This window comes from Triticum dicoccoides, chromosome 7A (assembly GCF_002162155.2).
Source record: "Triticum dicoccoides isolate Atlit2015 ecotype Zavitan chromosome 7A, WEW_v2.0, whole genome shotgun sequence".
Taxonomy (NCBI): Eukaryota; Viridiplantae; Streptophyta; class Magnoliopsida; order Poales; family Poaceae; genus Triticum; species Triticum dicoccoides.
Window position 1 is genome coordinate 59,024,596 of NC_041392.1, and position 16,445 is coordinate 59,041,040.

The 16,445-nt window shown below is 45.9% G+C and overlaps 1 pseudogene; it reads left to right on the plus strand.

Moving 5' to 3' along the window:
• The first annotated feature begins 12,696 nt into the window (after nt 1-12,696).
• Nucleotides 12,697-14,459, plus strand: LOC119331109 (annotated as a pseudogene).
• The last annotated feature ends 1,986 nt before the right edge of the window (nt 14,460-16,445 follow it).

A 16,445-nucleotide genomic window follows, 5' to 3' on the forward strand; every position in this document is an offset into this window, starting at 1 on the left:
AGTGGCTCGGGCTGGTACTCTTCGTAGCCTCGTGCAGGGTCGCCGCCGTCGCCTGCTCCACCACCACGGGCGAAGCCAGGAGGACTGTGGGGCCCGTCGACCATCAAGATTTCCGCCGCTGGATCACTGCTTCCGCACTCGGATGCAGTCTCTCCGGAGCCAGTCGACTGATCGAACAAGCCGTAGAGAGATTCGTTGGGCTCGATTGCCGCAACTTGTGTAGTGGCCGACAGGCGAGCCACCGCGTGACTCACCCATCGCTGAAGCCTCGACCGGCCTGAGCGCTTGCACTGGCGGGAGACCGGGAGGGTGGAAGATGGAGGAGCCGACCGATACTGGGTCGATGGTTGCCGCAGCAGAACGCCGCGGACACATGCGCGAAAATGCGTCGCACCGCGGACGGGGAGCGCATCTACGTCGAGTGGAGCCTCCTGGAGCCATGCGGAGTCGTCGGCGATGAAGGCGAGAGCGCCGAGACGGATCTCTTGACCCTCGACCAAAATTCCAGCAGACACCATGATGAAAGTACTCGGAAGAATCGCAACTTCTCCACAAAATCGCTAAAACACCTGCCCCACGGTGGGCGCCAACTGTCGTGGTTCTAAGCCTGACAGTAGAGTGGGGGGTAGGTATGGAGAGGCAAGGTCCTAGCTATGGAGAGGTTGTAAGCACAAAGGATGTACGAGTTCAGGCCCTTCTCGGAAGAAGTAACAGCCCTACGTCTCGGAGCCCGGAGGCGGTCGAGTGGATTATGAATGTATGGATTACAAGGTGCCGAACCCTTCTGCCTGTGGAGGGGGGTGGCTTATATAGAGTGCGCCAGGACCCCAGCCAGCCCACGTAGGGAGGGTTTAAGGTGAGTTAAGTCTGGGGCGTTACTGGTAACGCCCCACATAAAGTGCCTTTACTATCATAAAGTCTACTTAATTACAGGCCGTTGCGGTGCAGAGTGCCTTTTGACCTCCTGGTGGTCGAGTGAGCCTTCGTGGTCGAGTCCTTCAGGCCAGTCGAGTGAATCCTCGTTGGTCGACTGGAAGGCGACCTCTTCTAGGGATGTCCTAGGGTAATTTACTTGGAACAGGTCCATGACCCTACCCTAGGTACATAACCCCATCACCGGGGGTCCATCGGGTGGGGCCACCTGCCCCGGGGGGCCACATGGGCTGTAGGGGGTGCGCCTTGGCCTATATGGGCCAAGGGCACCAGCCCCAAGAGGCCCATGCGCCAAGAGATAAGGAAGGGAAGAGTCCCGAAGGGGGAAGGCACCTCCTAGGTGCCTTGGGGAGGAGGGATTCCTCCCTTGGCCGCCGCCCCCCTAGGAGATTGGATCTCCTAGGGCCGGCGCCCCCCCTAGGCTCCCTATATATAGTGGGGAAAGGAGGGCCTCTCAACCACGCCTTTGGTGCCTCCCTCTCCCTCTCCAACACCTCCTCCTCCTCCATAGAGCTTAGCGAAGCCCTGCCGGAGTACTGCAGCTCCATCACCACCACGCCGTCGTGCTGCTGCTGGAGCCATCTTCCCCAACCTCTCCTTCCCCCTTGCTGGATCAAGAAGGAGGAGACGTTACGCTGATCGTACGTGTGTTCAACGTGGAGGTGCCGTCTGTTCGGCGCTAGGATCTCTGGTGATTTGGATCACGTCGTGTACGCCTTCCTCATCCCCGTTCTTTGAACGCTTCCGCGCGTGATCTACAAAGGTATGTAGATGCAATCCAATCACTCGTTGATAGATGAACTCATAGATGGATCTTGGTGAAACCGTAGGAAAATTTTTGTTTTCTGCAACGTTCCCCAACAGTGGCATCATGAGCTAGGTCTATGCGTAGTTCTCTTGCACGAGTAGAACACAAATTTGTTGTGGGCGTTGATGTTGTCAACTTTCTTGCCGCTACTAGTCTTATCTTGCTTCAACGGTATTGTGGGATGAAGCGGCCCGGACCAACCTTACACGTACACTTACGTGAGACCGGTTCCACCGACTAACATGCACAAGATGCATAAGGTGGCTGGCGGGTGTCTGTCTCTCCCACTTTAGTTGGAGCGGATTCGATGAAAAGGGTCCTTATGAAGGGTAAATAGAAGTTGACAAATCACGTTGCGGCTTTCACGTAGGTAAGAAACGTTCTTGCTAGAACCCTTTTTCAGCCACGTAAAACTTGCAACAACAATTAGAGGACATCTAACTTGTTTTTGCAGCAAGTGCTTTGTGATATGATATGGCCAAAGTTGTGATGAATGATGAATGATATATATGTGATGTATGAGATGTTCATGCTATTGTAATAGGAATCACGACTTGCATGTCGATGAGTATGACAACCGGCAGGAGCCATAGGAGTTGTCTTTATTTTTTTGTATGACCTGCGTGTCATTGAGAAACGCCATGTAAATTACTTTACTTTATTGCTAAACGTGTTAGCCGTAGTAGTAGAAGTAATAGTTGGCGAGCAACTTCATGGAGACACGATGATGGAGATCATGATGATGGAGATCATGGTGTCATGCCGGTGACAAGATGATCATGGAGCCCCAAGATGGAGATCAAAGGAGCTATGTGATATTGGCCATATCATGTCACTATTATTATTTGATTGCATGTGATGTTTATCATGTTTTGCATCTTGTTTGCTTAGAAGGACGGTAGTAAATAAGATGATCCCTCATAATAATTTCAAGAAAGTGTTCCCCCTAACTGTGCACCATTGCGACAGTTCGTTGTTTCGAAGCACCACGTGATGATCGGGTGTGATAGATTCCAACGTTCACATACAACGGGTGTAAGACAGATTTACACATGCAAACACTTAGGTTGACTTGACGAGCCTAGCATGTACAGACATGGCCTCGGAACACAGAAGACCGAAAGGTCAAGCATGAGTCGTATACAAGACACGATCAACATGAAGATGTTCACCGATGTTGACTAGTCTGTCTCACGTGATGATCGGACACGGCCTAGTTAACTCGGATCATGTTATACTTAGATTACAGGAGGGATGTCTATCTAAGTGGGAGTTCATTGAATAATTTGATTAGATGAACTTAATTATCATGAACTTAGTCTAAATTTTTTACAATATGTCTTGTAGATCAAATGGCCAACGTAGTCCTCAACTTCAATGCGTTCCTAGAGAAAACCAAGCTGAAAGACGATGGCAGCAACTACACGGACTGGGTCCGGAACCTGAGGATCATCCTCATAGCTGCCAAGAAAGATTATGTCCTACAAGCACCGCTAGGTGACACACCTGTTCTCCCTGCAGAACAAGACGTTATGAACGCTTGGCAGGCACGTACCGATGACTACTCCCTCGTTCAGTGCGGCTTGCTTTACAGCTTAGAGCCGGGGCTCCAAAAGCGTTTTGAGAGACACGGAGCATATGAGATGTTCGAAGAGCTGAAAATGGTTTTCCAAGCTCATGCCCGGGTCGAGAGATATCAAGTCTCCAACAAGTTCTTCAGCTGTAAGATGGAGGAAAACAGTTCTGTCAGTGAGCACATACTCACTATGTCTGGGTTGCATAACCGCTTGACTCAGCTGGGAGTTAATCTCCCGGATGACGCGGTCATTGACAGAATCCATTAGAATTCAAGGTGTATTAAATCATTGCATGTAGAATCATAGACTAGTATTAGGGATGTATTAGGGATGTATAAGGATGATACTAGTATATGATACTCCCCATTACAACCAGCCTAAGTGGTATCATGCACTTGTGACTAGCAAACATGCTTATGTGATAGACAATTAAAAAAGAGAGAGATGATTAGGTTGGTCATAATGGGAGTATCATAGGTAATATCATGCATGTCAACTAGGCAAATTTGATGAGGTGGCATAGGATTAAATAAAGAAAAAGAGCGTTGAGTATCATATCATGATACCATATCATATTAAATGTTGTGCTACTATGTGTCATGCATGCTAATAAATGAAGTCATTTATGATACTAACATATGATACTATGCACTACGGATGTAGTATCATACACTAGTATCATGTGCATGATAATAGTATATGATACTTGTCATTGCCACCATTTATTATGACCACTGGTATCATAACAAATAGTATGCTACTATATGTCACAATATGATACTAGTGTACTATGTGCATGTAGCGGTCAGTTACCCTGGAAAGGTGCGGGGCGTGCATGTTCTTTGCTGCATGCAACTGCAATAATTAGTGACAAACTAGCTCGTTCTCTCTCGTTTTTCATCCCGTCTTGGTACGAGAGTTTCGGTCGGCAGGAACTAATCCCTTCTTTCCGGTTTATAGGGTTTATATTAAAATTTTAGTTTTTCCATTTTATAAGGCTCCATTTGGTTGTTCTCCATCACAAGTTCAGAATTCAAGGTGTATTAAATCATTGCATGCAAGTATTAAGAGAAAATTGACCAATGCATGTACTTTATGCATGCATGTATTGTAATTAATACATTGGTAAACATAAATTTTTGAGAAAAACAAGAGCATTAGTTGGGTGATTTTACAAATTACAAAAAGTATTCCATCACTCACCATCTACCTTCCTTGGTGAGATTTTTGAATTGAGCCCTATAAACCGGAAAGGAAGGAGTATAAGACCTCTTCCAATGCAAATGTGCTTAGATGATGTGCTAAGTGCATTAAATACTTTAGCAACTCAACTCCCCAATGCATAAGTGCTTAACTTCTTGTTGCTAAGTACACTTTATTTAATGAGTTAGCACCTAAAGTCTTTCATGCATTGGTCAAATTGTTTCATTTAAGTGGTTTGTCTAGGTTCTCGTGCTTGGCATTGGTTCTTCCTGTGGTCACCAAAGTGTTCTCTCCCCTCCTTAAATGTTGTGCCATGTCATTTTTTCACTTATGTGGCATGCTTAACACCTGTCCACGGTGGAGCACTGGGAAGGGCCTAAACCTAGACGCAGATAGTATTACACTGTCTGTGAACCCTGTTAGTATATTGTAAATGATGGACAAAAAATTTAGTCTATAATCTCTGTTAGTATACTGTAAATGATGGACAGGATTGCACCGTTTGTGAACTCTACTGTTTATAGTTATGCTAAATTATATGAAGAAAGAGTGGTGTCTGCTTAACTGCTTATACTCAATATATACATGGAACAAGTACGGCCAATGGAATAAGTATCTCTAGTCAGTCTTAGACGTGGTGGCATTGGTTCCGGCATCCCCATAGGGTGTGTGAGTATTAGTTTCACCGTATAGGATTCGTCAAGTTGTGGGGTAGAGTCGTCAACCATGATGCATCGGTTTGTAGTGGAACAGTTATCTCGTATATCATATCTCGCAACAGGGCTTTTAACTTCAAAATGAGGTTGGGTGTTCTCGTCCGGCCTTCTCGTTCCTCTTGAGTTTGAATGTTCATTCTTCGGATCCTCATCGTTGGTATCTCTTGACAAAAACTTAAGCTTCTTGGTTGCAATTACAAAGGTCTAAGCTTGGAGGAGTTGATACGTCTCCGTTGTATCTACTTTTCCAAACACTTTTGCCCTTGTTTTGGACTCTAACTTGCATGATTTGAATGGAACTAACCCGGACTAACGTTGTTTTCAGCAGAATTGCCATGGTGTTATTTTTGTCCAAAAATAAAAGTTCTCGGAATGACCTGAAAATCGACGGAGAATTATTTTGGAATATATAAAAAATACCGAAGGAAAGATCCACGTCAGGGGGCCCACACCCTGTCCACGAGGGTGGGGGCGCGCCCCCTGCCTCGTGGGCCCCCTAACGCTCCACCGACGTCCACCTTGACTCCATATATTCACTTTCGGGGAGAAAAAAATCAGAGAGAAGGATTCATCGTGTTTTACGATACGGAGCCGCCGCCAAGCCCTAAAATCTCTCGGGAGGGCTGATCTGGAGTCTGTTCGGGGCTTCGAAGAGGGGAATCTGTCGCCATCGTCATCATCAACCTTCCTCCATCACCAATTTCATGATGCTCGCCGCCATGCTTGAGTAATTCCATCGTAGGCTTGCTGGACGGTGATGGGTTGGATGAGATTTCTCATGTAATCGAGTTAGTTTTGTTAGGCTTTGATCCCTAGTATCCACTATGTTCTGAGATTGATATTGCTATGACTTTGCTATGCTAAATGCTTGTCACTAGGGCCTGAGTGCCATGATTTCAGATCTGAACCTATTATGTTTTCATCAATATATGAGAGTTATTGATCCTATCTTGCAAGTCTATAGTCATCTATTATGTGTTATGATTCGTTAACCCCGAAGTGACAATAATCGGGATACTTACCGGTGATGATCGTAGTTTGAGGAGTTCATGTATTCACTATGTGTTAATGCTTTGGTCCGGTACTCTATTAAAAGGAGGCCTTAATATCCCTTAGTTTCCAATAGGACCCCGTTGCCACGGGAGGGTAGGACAAAAGATGTCATGCAAGTTCTTTTCCATAAGCACGTATGACTATTCGGAATACATGCCTACATTACATTGATGAACTGGAGCTAGTTCTGTGTCACCCTAGGTTATGACTGTTACATGATCGATCGCATCCGGCATAATTCTCCATCACTGATCCAATGCCTATGAGATTTTCCATATAGTGTTCTTCGCTTATTTACTTTTCCTTTGCTACTGTTACAATCACTACAAAACCCAAAAATATTGCTTTTGCTGCTGTTACCTTTTGCTACCGTTATCACTACTATCATATTACTTTGCTACCAAACACTTTACTGCAGATATTAAGTTTCCAGGTGTGGTTGAATTGACAACTCAGCTGCTAATACTTGAGAATATTTTTTGGCTTCCTTTGTGTCGAATCAATAAATTTGGGTTGAATACTCTACCCTGGAAAACTGTTGCAACGCCCTATACTTGTGGGTTATCACCAGTTGCTGCTAATTGAGTTACAAAACATGATCATCTCATACAATAAAATTTAGCATCATGTCTTGACCATACCACATCACAACATGCCCTGCAAAAACAAGTTAGACGTCCTCTACTTTGTTGTTGCAAGTTTTACGTGGCTGCTACGGGCTGAGCAAGAACTGTTCTTACCTACGCATCAAAAACCACAACGCGGTATAGTGATTACTTTTTGATCTTCGGAAACAACCCTGTTCATTGAATCCGATTCAACTAAAGCTGGAGAAACAGACACCCACTAGCCACCTATGTGCGAAGCACGTCGATAGAACCAGTCTTGTGTAAGCGTACGCGTAATGTCGGTCTGGGCCGCTTCATCCAACAATGCCGCTGAATCAAGAATCAACTATTGACGACAAGCAATGTGTATATACCCATGCCCACAACTCCTTTGTATTCTACTCGTGCATATAACATCTACGAATAAACCTTGCTCGGATGCCATTGTTGGGGAACGCAGTAATTTCAAAAAATTTCCAATGCACACACAAGATCATGGTGATGCATAGCAACGAGACGGGAGAGTGTCGTCCACGTACCCTTGTAGACTATAAGCGGAAGCGTTATGAGAATGCAGTTGATGTAGTCGTATGTCTTCACGATCCGACCGATCCAAGTACCGAACGTACGACACCTCCGAATTCAGCACACGTTCAGCTCGGTGATGTCCCATGAACTCTGATCAAGCAGAGCTTCGAGGGAGAGTTCCGTCAGCACGACGGCGTGATGACGGTGATGATGATGCTACCGACGTAGGGCTTCGCCTAAGCACCGCTACGATATGACCGAGGTGGGTTATGATGGAGGGGGGCACCGCACACGGCTAAAAGATCAACTGATCAACTTGTGTGTCTTGGGGTGCCCCCCTGCCCCCGTATATAATGGAGCAAGGAGGGAGGCCGGCCGGCCCTAGCAGGGCGCGCCAGGAGGAGTCCTCCTCCTAGTGGGAGTAGGACTCCCCTTTCCTAGTCCCACTAGGAGGGGGAAGGAAGGAGTGGGAGAGGGGAAAGGCAAGGGGGGTGCCACCCCCCTTTCCTTGTCCTATTCGGACTCAAGGCATGGGGAGGGGCGCGCGGCCCTGCGCTGGCCGGCCCCTCTCTCTCCACTAGGGCCCAACAAGGCCCATTAACCCCCCCGGCACTCCGGTAAAATCCCGATTTTACCCGGAACTATTCTGATGTCCAAATATAGGCTTCCAATATATCAACTTTATGTCTCGACCATTTCGAGACTCCTCGTTATGTCCGTGATCATATCCGGGACTCCAAGCTACCTTCGATACATCAAAACACATGAACTCATATTATCGATCGTCACCTAACTTTAAGCGTGCGGACCCTACGGGTTCGAGAACTATGTAGACATGACCGAGACTCGTCTCCGGTCAATAACCAATAGCGGAACCTGGATGCTCATATTGGTTCCTACATATTCTATAAAGATCTTTATCGGTCAAACCGCATAACAACATACGTTGTTCCCTTTGTCATCGGTATGTTACTTGCCCGAGATTCGATCGTCGGTATCCTCATACCTAGTTCAATCTCGTCACTGGCAAGTCTCTTTACTCATTCCGTAATGCATGATCTCACAACTAACTCATTAGTCACAATGCTTGCAAGGCTTATAGTGATGTGCATTACCGAGAGGGCCCAGAGATACCTCTCCGACAATCGGAGTGACAAATCCTAATCTCGATCTATGCCAACTCAACAAGCACCATTGGAGACACCTGTAGAGCACCTTTATAATCACCCAGTTACATTGTGACGTTTGGTAGCACACAAAGTGTTCCTCCGGTACTCGGGAGTTGTAATCTCATAGTCATCGGAACATGTATAAGTCATGAAGAAAGTAATAGCAACAAACTAAACGATCATCGTGCTAAGCTAACGGATGGGTCAAGTCAATCACATCATTCTCTAATGATGTGATCCCGTTAATCAAATGACAACTCATGTCTATGGTTAGGAAAGATAACCATCATTGATTCAACGAGCTAGTCAAGTAGAGGCAAACTAGTGACACTCTGTTTGTCTATGTATTCATATATGTACTAAGTTTCCGGTTAATACAATTCTAGCATGAATAATAAACATTTATCATGATATAAGGAAATACAAATAACAACTTTATTATTGCCTCTAGGGCATATTTCTTTCACGAATCGGGGCTAAAGCGTGCGATGCCCTTTAGTCCTAGTTTGTGTCTCAAACGGGACTAAAGGGCCCATTTCTCAAACTCTACCCCCCTGTATCGCCATTTTAGTTTTGAAAAAAAAGAAAATGATAAAAACTTCAAAAAAATAAAATCCTACGAGATGTAGTTATATTACTACATCACTAGTTAGGAAAATAAAAAAACTTAAATTGGACATGTTTTGCAAAAAAGTGTTATGAAAAAGTAAAATGGCTATAACTTTTGCATACGATGTCGGAAAAAAATGTATAATATATCAAAATGTTCAACACGAAAATCCGCTATATATTATACGTCTCAAAAAATTAAGGTTGTCTCAGAAATGAGAGAGAGAGAGAGAGAGAGAGAGAGAGAGATGGTATCCCGCCGGGGCTTCCCGACAATCAGTTGCGAGCGCGCGGGAGTGTCTCCAACCCCCACGTGCCACGTGCTGGGTGCATCTGTATCTTTTTAATTTCTGCATGTGTATTGGAGGATTTTCTAAATTTTTGGTTTTTGCATTTTTGCTTGGTTTTTTAGGTTTTTATGAAGAAAATTATTTATTTATTATTCTCTCACGTGAAGCGCATTAAAAAAAATCATAGGTTTGCTATTGCGCCTCCACCTGAGGCGAAACCTGTGCATCCCGAAAGTGAAAGAGCATAACTATGTTCTCCGAGAGTGAAAAGGCGCAATTGTGCTTCCTAAAAAGGGGGAAAGCACTGTTGTGCTTTTGCGAGAAGCACAAATGAGGTTCCCGAAAAGTGAAAAACACATGTGCTTCCAGGTTTTTGATTTATTTTTTTCAGTTTTCTCGCTTTCCATTTTTTCTTTTTTGGGGAAAAAGATTGTCCAAACCGATTGATATGCATATAGTTTTGAAGATCTTGACGCGAGAAATCGAAGAGTGAAAATAGTTCATAATTTGGACGCACGATTTAAGAGATACAATGCTTTGAATTTTTTTTTTACAAAAAAGAGTAAAACTCATAGGTTGTGACAAATGTTGAACCTGCAGTGCGTCACTTGTCATCGCGAGAGAAGGTGGAAGTGACCTTTGCAAGAAATACCCTTAACTAGTGATTTTGAGGATACAAAAAGATTCTACAAAGGATTCCGGACGGGCAGGTGTGGATAGGTTTAACAGGGAGTCAGGGGAGTTGGGCCACGGGGAGAGAGATTAGCTGGGGAGAGAGGGGTCCATAGAATACCCGTAATTATCCGTAGGTCTAGTACTTTTTAGAAATGAAGGTTTACTAGGGAGAATCCTATTTGCCGATGGTTCACATAGACGAGCCAGCAATAGCCGGATTGGCCAACCCATTAGCTAGGATTTGTGCAAGAGAGATCTTGGTTATGGAAGTTTTTGACCGGTTTCCAAAACCTTCTGGAAGGTTTCAGTCCATTTTTCTTTCTTTTTTTGTTGTTTTCTTCATGTTTTTTTCCTTTTTATTTTCTTTACTGTGTTTTTTCAAATGTTTCTAAAAATGTTCAGATTTTTTAAATAATAATGTTTAAAAGTTTCAAATTTTGCATCTTTAGAAGTTCACAACTACAAAAATTCTAAAACCAAAATAACTCCAGCGTTTTGACAAAGCGTCCAATAGGACATCCTGTGTACTGGCACATATGCTGCGAAAACTCGGAAGTTCCTAGTTGTAAAACTGTAGAATGCAAAACATGGTCTATTTGAACTAGTGTAGCATTCATGATGTCATTTTCAAACTTAAATTTTAAGCATCCTTGTAAATGTCGAAGGGAAATTAGGGAAAACACAAATTGAAACATAAGTAAATATCTGTTCATTTAAAAGATGGTTTTAGGGTTGACCAGGAATATGCTCGGTATTAAATAATAATTTTTTCAAGGTTGATTGCGAGAATGATACAAATAGAAATTAGTTTGTTCAAGGAGAGACTTGAAAGGTTGGTTTTTTTTGTGAAACGTGTTATAATTATCTTAGATAAATGTTACATAAGACTGAACATGCATCGATTGATGCAGAGGTCGGGGTCTTAACCTCCTTTTCCAAAAAAAAGACAAAACATCTTTTTTCTCAAGTCAAGATGAAAAAAACAACAAACAATGATGGCAATTTAAGGTAGTAGTTCCTGCAAAAATGTCATCGCATCAGTTCGGACCTATTTTCCATGTCAGGACATAAAAAACACTAGATCACACAATACATTGGACTGGAACAAAAATATTGACACATGACACCATGTTACCGTTGTTTCAGGAAAAGTAACCTTTACACAAAAATGAAATTTAACCAAGGTCCAAAGGAGCCCATGACCAGTCTATATTTTCAGCCTATGTGTAGTCATTCGAGGTTGATTTTACTGCTTACCTCATCCTTTATAATTTTTTTTAAGTTATAGGTTTGGCATGAGTCATACTTCTATAAGTTTAACCAATTTTATAATAAAATTTACTAATATCCACAACATCAAATACATAGAGTATGAAAATACATTTTCTGATGAATCTAATGAAACTAGTTTGGTGTTATAGATTGATATTATTTTTCTATAGAGTTCATCGAGTGTGGGGAAGTTTGACTTAGAATAAACCTAGACTGCAAATATTTTTAAATGGAGGAGATAGTTAGTTAGCTTCACATCTTTTTTATCTAGAGACATATATAATTTTTTTTTCTGAATTCCTTGTTGCATTAGTTTCTCAATTGGTGTTATCATGTAATTTCTAGACATATCTAGATTGTTACCTCAGTAATTAGGGTGCCACATGACATTCTTGACCTATGAAAAAACACACGACCATCTTAGTAAATTGAACTAGTTTGTGGATATTCAGTGCCGGGGCTCATCTGCATCCAGTGAACAGTAAAATCAAAAAAATAGCATAAACTAGAAAATTGAATTATTTGGATGCAAAATGATTCAGTGCGCCAGGTGCGTGCAAAATTTCATGGCTAAATGACATATGAGGAGCTCGTGACCAAAAATCCAAAATGAGTAGTGCTATTTTCAAAAGTTCCTCACAGACCCAAATTTGTCTTTTTTTTTTTGCTACGAGCTACCGAAATGTCCAAACTGCTGGAAATTTGGCACGGACTTCATGCACATGAGCATCTTCCATCACAAACAAATTGTTTTTCTTAATATTTATTAATGATTTTACTGTTCACATGCGGGGTGCAGATGCACCCGAGAACCAATACACGCACATATTCGCGGTTCAAGAGTTGTTTTTCCTGAGTCCTGACAAGGGATATGCTTCCTGTCCATTTTGTATTCATTGCTGGGATATCTGTGTTTATTTTTACTTCTGTCGAAAACAGTAGATATTGAAACAACATTATGCATAGTTCCGTCATTTTCATTTTTTTTAGAAAAGGAGTCCCGTCATTTTCATATCCTCTTCCTGACGGCACCCAGCATCTTGAATGAACGCGACCATGCATGCAAACCGGTACGTAATGAATCAATCCTCTTCATATCCTTCATGTCCTTTTCATGTCCGGCCTCTTCATTCAGTCTCTACGTCACTAGAGTCGTGACGGCACCCAGCATCTCGAATGAAGGCGACCATGCATGCAATGCAAACCGATATCAGCTCACGGTCGAATTCACCACCAACGGGTGGCTCGGGGAGCGCCTGCGAGCGGACGACAAACGAACGGCTCATAACCAACATCATCATCGGTGCAACAAAATAAACCACTTATCACCCAGCAGTGAGCTCTAGCTAGTAGTACTATTTCTTGGTGCCGTGATGAACATCCGCGTGCGAGCTCTCGAGACCAACCATGTCCGGCCGGAGATCATTCCCACCGGTCCGCCGTCGGATCACGGCCCCATCAGGCTCTCCCTCTTCGACACCCTGTTCCTCTCGCTCCCCCCGATCCAGCGCCTCTTCTTCTATGACGGCGAGGACCTCCCGCCGTTCCCGGCGCTTGTGCGCTCCCTGCGGTCCTCCCTCGCCGCCACGCTCACCGTCTTCACCCCGCTCGCCGGCAAGCTTGCGGCCTGCACCGATGGCGACGTCGCCATTGAATGCTCCCCCGACGCTGTCCGTCCAGGTGTGAGGTTCGTCGTCGCACAGTACTCCGGCGACGCCTCCGACATGCGCCCGCTAGCGCGGGATGCCGAGCATGACACCGAGGCGTTCTTGCAGCTCGTGCCGGAGCTCGAGGTGCGCAGGCTGCCGGCGCCCGTGCTTGCCGTCCAGGTCACGCGGCCGGCACCGGCAGGGCGAGGCGATGACGGCGGGGCCGGCGCCGTGGCCGTCGGGGTCTCGATGCACCACGCGGTGGCTGACGGGCAGTCGCTTTGGCAGTTCATGCGTGCATGGGCCACCGCATCACGAGATGGCTCGCTGGCGTTGGCAGGGCTCGTGCCACCGCCGATGTTCGACCGGGCGGGCATCCTGCGGCACCCCAAAGCAGAGGCGGCTACACGCCAGTTTGCCCGGCTCTCGGCGCCGGATCTGCCCACGGTGAACACGCTCACAGAGCCGGACTGGACGCGGCAGAGCAGGAGGACCTACCTGCTCACCGCCTCCCAAATCCAGTCTCTCAAGCGCCGCATCCTGCAACAAAGCGACAAGGACCAGCCGCCGGAGCCTCCAACCACGTTCATCGCCATCGCGTCCCTGCTCTGGACATCCTTCGCCCGCGCCAAGCACCCGAACCACGGGGCTACTGACGATGAAGACGTGTACTTCCTGTTCCCCGCGGACTGCCGTCGGCGCCTGCGCCCGCCTCTGGACCCCGGCTTCTTCGGCAACTGCGTCAAGCTTTGCTACGCGCGGGCCAAGACAGGCGACCTCTGCGGCCATGACGACGGCGCCGCACTCGCACGCGCGGCCGCGGCTGTGCGGCGTGCGATCCGCGAGCACGTGGAGGAGGAGGACCCGCTGGGCGACGCCGACCGGTGGGCGGAGACCATCCGGGGCGTCCCGCGGGACAGGCTGGCCAGGCAGGGGTCGTCGCACCGGTTCATGGCGTACGAGGTGGACTTCGGGGTGGGGGGAGCCAAGCCGAGCGGAGATCGTGTCGATGCTCAGCGCGGCGGAGATAGTGATGCTGGTGGGAGCGCGAGGCGGCACGGTGCAGGTGTCCGTGGCGCTTGGCCGGGAGCACGTGGACGGCTTCGAGGCCAGCTTCCATCGCATAAGAGCCTCACGTGTAATTGGTGGTGAGTGGATATGATCATACGATCTAAATCCGTATGTAGTTTGGTTATGTCTAATGAACGAGAGGGCTACGTGTCAGCCGACTACGAGGCAATTATGGTGACTTTATAAAATCTTAAGGTGCTATCCCGGCTTAATCTCTCGGGAATGCTCAGAGGGATAAAGAGTGTGTGCTTGCGTTCATATGCTTGAGTGTATACTTGTGTATGTGAGCAACTTCGATTGTACTGTATCTTTTTTAAAAATACGTCTTGAATCCTTTATAGGTATGCCATTTTCAGGTGCCGAGTTGGAATCTCATTCTAGAGACACGTTTTGTCAATTGGGTAAAACGAGATCCTACAGTTCACTGTTTTATCTTTGAGGCTTGCTCCGGTGCACCCCCTAACTCAATTTCCTAGGGGTATTTTTAACCCCCACCATCTATTTTTTTCTTCGGCCCGCCGCTGCCCATATCCAAGCCCCGTAGCCCATATCCAAGCCCCGTATAATCCGTATGACCCATACGTATGTATACAGTGACATCCCGAAAAAAAGGATGACACGACCCCACGACCAGGTAGGACCTGCCGACGGCCGATCCATCAATCACGTAGCTCAATCAATCACGCAGCTCCATCATTCACGCAGCTCCTCCATCATTCTAGTGAGGTTCTTTAGGAATATCGGCGGCGGCGATCTTATCGCCGGCGATCTCGTCCAAGAGCGCGCGCGGCACCGTCGTCAACCTCCAGCGCTCGCAGGTACTGCATCTCGTTTCCCCACGTTTGTCTCGCTCACGACAGCATCGAACGAACTGCCGCTGTTTTCGTCGTAGTGGTTAACCTAGCGGGGCGGGTAACCTAGCTTTCTGGCGGTCCAGGCCATCGCAGATCTTGTTCTGGTAGTGCTGCTCGTCGTGATATACACAGTGATCACGCGGGCTAAAGTGGGTTTCTTCTTTCTAGGGTTAACCTAGCGTCGGTTGCCGTCGGTTGTGTGCATGACGGCTCCGTTATTTGATGCGGCGGCTTAACTAGGTATCCGGCGATCCAAAGTAATCACGACTGGTGCCGTGGGCTAGGAATCCGGCGGCGCATGTTATCACGGGTAGCGCGGCTTCTCGCGATCCAAAGTGATCACGTACTGGATTCGTGGGACGTACCTTAACGCCGCTCGGTGTGGAGAGGGGGAGGATCCATGGGCGATTAGAGGTCGTTGGCGCCGGTTGTGTGCACGATCTGAACGCCCTCGGTTGGGGTGCTCTCCGGTTGGGGTAGTTTCTTTAACATCCGTGATCGTGCGCTAGGTGTTGTATATGTCAGCATTGATAATGTTTGCACATGCGATGATACATATTAATTGTTGTAGGAAATGGCGGACGATGAGTTAACTAATATGATGTATGACATGGAGTTTGGAGAAGTGATGAAAGACTGGATAGAAGATTGGTCAGATGATGAAAATTCAGATCGTGGAGATAGGTCAGAGAACGGGAACGCATTGGAAGATCTTAATGTGAGTCGCATTATCATGTTGTAATTTTTTGGTGGCATCCGACAATATTATATTTTGAAAATTTATAGATGGATGAACATGATGATGGTCAGGAAAACAATGAGCATGATGATGGTGAGGAAAACAACTCGGAGATCTCGTATAAAGATTACATTAGTCAGGTATGGAAGTGGAATTTTTTGTTGGCATGCATGCAAGTTGAATAAATCCTGGAATATTATATTATAAGTATTTATGTATTTGTGTTATATTTTTCAGCTCATTTCCGAATGTCATAATGCGTATGACTATTATGGTGAATCCCACGCAGAGACAGGCCTTGATGTCGAATCATTAGCTGCACCTGATTCTGGGGAGTCGCAATCGCCGGTCATCTTGAGTGAGGTATGTATGTAATGAATGTTGTATGGAAGTAATGTTATACCATAGAAAACTGTTTTCATGGCTATGTTATGATTGTGTAGGTGACAGAAGTTGAGGGGAAAAAGAATGTCCAAGATACTGCTAGTGCAGATGATAAGAGGGATATGTTCATGCAGATACAAAAGACTTTTACGTCTCATGAGGCTGCGTATGATTTCTACAACAGCTATGCTAGAGAAAATGGTTTCAGCATTAGAAAGAATAGGGTCAGGTATACCAAAACCGAGTCACGTCATATGCGTTATAGGCGGTTTGTTTGTTCCAGACAAGGAAAACGTGATAGCAGGTT